Source organism: Penaeus vannamei, chromosome 36 (assembly GCF_042767895.1).
Source record: "Penaeus vannamei isolate JL-2024 chromosome 36, ASM4276789v1, whole genome shotgun sequence".
In the NCBI taxonomy this organism is placed as follows: domain Eukaryota; kingdom Metazoa; phylum Arthropoda; class Malacostraca; order Decapoda; family Penaeidae; genus Penaeus; species Penaeus vannamei.
Window position 1 is genome coordinate 24520424 of NC_091584.1, and position 5000 is coordinate 24525423.

The 5000-nt window shown below is 26.8% G+C and overlaps 1 protein-coding gene across 4 annotated transcripts in view; it reads right to left on the minus strand.

Moving 5' to 3' along the window:
- Positions 1–4879, minus strand: part of LOC113813261 (mucin-2) — a 42101-nt gene extending 37222 nt beyond the window's left edge. For 3 of the 4 annotated variants that reach the window (XR_003476379.2, XM_027365225.2, XM_070114751.1), the window contains exon 1: positions 4739–4879. The gene's annotated coding sequence lies outside the window, so the exon portion shown is untranslated. Of the gene's footprint in view, positions 1–3935; positions 3959–4738 lie in introns of those variants that run through there. The other variant, XM_070114750.1, reaches the window with a different exon arrangement.
- Between the last annotated feature and the right edge of the window lie 121 nt (positions 4880–5000).

The following is a 5000-nucleotide window of genomic DNA, read 5'->3' on the forward strand; positions in this document are numbered from 1 at the left end:
AATTGATAGGACTATATAAATGATAACAATAAGGATGTAATGATGATGTGATGATATTAATAATGATAATGATAATAACAATACTAATAATGATTATTTTGATTATAATTTAAAAAGAATAAGAAAAAGGAAAATTAAGATGATAATGATGATAACAATTACTGCTACCACTAATAATGATAATACCAATAATGACAATAACATCAACTGGAGTAAAAAAAAAATGATGATAATAATAACCATAATGATGATGACAATGAATGTGACAATGATAATGATTGTGATAATGATACTACTACTGATAACAATAATGACAATAAAATCTAATAGTATTAACAATAATAAATATGATAATAATGATAACAATGGTAATAATGATAATATCAATAATAGTAATAACAATGATAACAACAATAATGATAATGATGACAATGATAATGATCATAATAATGATGATCACAAAATAAGGAAAATAATAACAATAGTGATAATAACAATAATAATTATAATGATGAAAATGAATTACTAACAATAAAAGAATCATAATGTTCATGATAAGAATCATAAGGATAGAGACAACGATAATAATACAATTAATTTCAATAATAGATTTCATCATCATCTTCATCATAATAATAACAATATTAATTATAATGTCAATAATAATCATAATGGTCATACTGATGTTAAAACTAATCATGATAAAACTAGTAACAACATAAAAATGATACTGATGATAATAATGATGAAGATCTTAATAGGAATAAAGATAACAATAATATCATTAAGAATAATTATGGTGATAGTAAAAGTAATAATAACAAAGATAATAATGAGAATAATGATGATGATAATGATACTACTACTACCTATAGTAAAAACAATAACAACCACACTGATAATAATGATAATAATAAGGATAATAACAATATTGATAATAGAATAGTAATAATAATAATTATAGTAATAATGATGATAACAATAATAATAATAATAATAATAATAATAATAATAATAATAATAATAATAATAATAATAATAATAATAATAACAACGCCAAAACTCATATAATAATAATGATAATGACAATGATAACGGTGAAGATGATGATAATGATAATGATTTTGATAAAATCATAATAATGTTAACAATAATGGTGATGATAATGATAATGATAATGATAATAATGATAAAAGTAACAATGATGATGATACTGATAAAAGTAATATGAACAATAACATCAATTATTGTAATGATAATAATGAAAATAATTATAAAATAAAAAGACGATAATAATAACAACAACAACAACGACGATGATAATAATGATAATGATAATGATAATAATAATAACAATATTGATGTTAATAATGACATTAAAAGTAACTGTAATGATATTCATGATGATGATGATGATAATGATAAAGATGATAATAATAAATATAATTATTATAATAATGATAATAATGATAATAATAGTAATAATAATAATGATTATTATTATAATAACAATGATAATGATAATAACAATATTGTTAATAATGATGATAATAATAATAATAATAATAATAAAACAATAATGATAATAATGATAATGATAATAATAATAATGATAATAATGATACGGATAATGATAATGATTATGAAAATAATAGCAATGATGGTAATAATAATAAGGACAATAATAGGGAAACTGACAACAATGATATTGATAATGATGTAATGATAATGATAATAATGATGATAATAACAGAAACAACAACAATGATAATGACAATAAGAATGATAATGATAACCTTGATGATAGCAATAGATTAATGAACAATAATAATGAAAATAGCAATAATGATAGAAATAATTGCGAAAATAGCAATAATAATAATGATAATGATGGTAATAATGATAATGGTATTAATAATAATATTAACAATAACCATGATAATGATAATAATGATAATAATGATATTGATGATAATAATAATGATAATAATAATAATGATAATAATAATAATAATAATAATAATAATAATAATAATAATAATAATAATAATAATAATAATAATAATAATAATAATAATAATAATAATAATGATAATAATAATAATAATAATAGTAATAATAATAATGATGATGATAATAATAATAATTATTATTATAATGATAATAATAATATTAACAATAACAATGATAATATTAATACTAATAATAACAATGATAATAATAATAATAATAATAATAATAATAATAATAATAATAATAATAATGATGCTAATGATAATAATGATAGCAATAATAATAAGAAATAATAATAATGATAATGATAATCATAATAATGATAATAATAATAATAATAATAACAATAATGGAAATAATAACTGATACGGATGGTAATAATAGTTATAACAATAATGATAATGATGATAACAGTAATAGTGAAAAGATGATAACTACCATAATAAGATAATGATAATGATAATGATAATAATAAAAGTAATAATGATAACAACAGCAACAACAAAAACAAGAATAATCACAATAATGATTGAGATAATGATGATGATGATGATGATGATGATGATGATGATAATAATGATAATAATAATAATAATAATAATAATAATAATAATAATAATAATAATAATAATAATAATAATAATAATAATGATGATAATGATAATAATAATAATAATAATGATAATAATAACAATGATAACAATAATGATAACAATAATAATAGTGATGATAATGATAATGATAAAGATGACATTAACAATGAAGTGAATCATAAGGACGGAAATTATTATAATGTACAATGATAATAATAATCATTATTATCATTAGTAATGAGAAAATAACGTTAGCGCTAAGAATGTGACGAAAGGGTTCACAGTTTTTTAACAATTTCATAATCTTACGAACCGTTTGCTGGGGGAGGGGGGGGGAGTGTCATGGACTGGTGTACGTAAAAATAGATAAATATATATATATATAAGAATGTCGATCACTGAACCTCCTTCGTGAATCTCATCATTTTTGAGTACGTTTTTTGAGGGGGGGGAGGGGGTTATCCAAAGGAGAGAAAGAGAGAGAGAAAAAAAAGTGTTTTTCGTCCATGTTGAAAAACTGTGAACCACCCCTAACAAGAACATGAACAAAAAACGTAATAGCAATATCAAAGAACAGTAGTTATAATACTGACTATAATAACACTGAAAAATAAACAAACATGAAAAAAAACTGAATCATGTCTCTTTTCCCTGTCATGTTATACACAGCCTGCAAAGTCAATGAAAATCACTAATCACATAATTTATGATTTCCTGCAATGTCAATGAAAATCACTAATCACATAATTAATGATTTCTCTCCAACGCACAAAATTATGAAATCAAGTGGCGTGTCACTCATTAATCAAAATCATTCCAGCATATTCAAGTCATGTTTCTCGAATAAACACTAATTGAACGTTTAATCCAATTAAGAGTATTGATAATTAATATGCATGAAACTCTTATCTTGGAAATGAATGAATTGCCAAATAAGGATAAAATAGAAGATAGAGAAAGGGAAAGAAAGAAAGAAAGAAGAGAGAGAGAACTCATTATTACTTCAGCTGAATGTCATGAGGTGAAACAGAAGATAGAGAAAAAGGAAGAAAGAAATAAAGAAAGAAACTCGAGGGAGAAATGATTATTTCAATTGAATATCTGGAGGTGAAGTGAGGCAACAGAAGCAATGATAACAGCGATAAGGATGATAATAATGATGTGAAAATAATAACAACAATAATAACAATAATAATGATAATAATAATAATAATGATAATGATAATAATAATAATAAATAATAATAATAATAATAATAATAATAATAATAATAATAATAATAATGATAAAAAATCATACTTCTTTACTTGTTTTTCTTTTCTTTTTTACCTCAAGAAGGAAGAAAAAAGGAATCGTTAGGACAGGCACGGCGTCCCACCAGCGTGCTTAGAGTTGTAAGGAAACCCCTGCAATGTTTACGAAACCATGACTGACACTCCCGGCAGCCTGTTGGAGAATCCTGGGTACTTGGCACTGGCTTGGCACTCTCTCCTCGATCACTGGCACCGTCGCCGACTACAGCACTGGCTACGACCTACTCCTTTTAACGGTTATCTGCCTTTTCGGTGTCTGTCTGTCATTTCCAGGACTTAAAATACACACTCCGGTAAATTGCTTGTATGAACTTGCGGATAATATATCTATATATATTATGGCTTGGCACTGGCACTGTCTCTGGCACTGGCGGATAGACACTGCGTCACCGGTACATTTAGCTGTGTACCTTTTTGGGAGAGTATTCTCTTAGCGAATATCTATATCAAATAGGAATTACTATTTAGTTGTTGTTGTTGTATTTTCCTTTTTTTTGGGTGTTGTTCCTCGCTCATTTTCTCAGAGGAGATATTTCAACACAAGAGCGCCATCTCTACAGCGCCACGCACGGTACACACGCACACGCACACGCACAACCCTTCGCAAAGACACGGCTGTATCCCCGTCGCACCGCATATCCGTCTCTCGTTTGCGGACGCTTGCATAAAACGAAAGAAAAGAAAGAAAAAAGCAAAGCAAAAAAAAAAAAAAAAAAAAAAGATTTCATCAAAAAAAATTCAAGTGATGATACTTTTTTTTTTTCTTTTTGTTCCTTTCTTTTCACGTTTATTTTCTTCCGTCTTCGCTTCCACACCCACCTGAGGCTTAGAGACTTGGGCCTAGCAACGATGGCGATGGCAAAGGAGGTGGCACTGTAAGGCACCTCCGCCAGGGCACCAAAATATCGCCGGGAGGGTTGTCGTGCCCGCCCTGCCCTCTGCCGGCCGCCTCAGGACTTGCGGCTGATATGAGAGTCGGGGGGCAGGGGAGGGCAGGGGAGGGCAGGGCAGGGGGTGGGGGCAGGGGAGGGGAGGGCAGGGGAGGGCTTGGCACGGTAGAGGGGTACAGGCCGATAGAGTG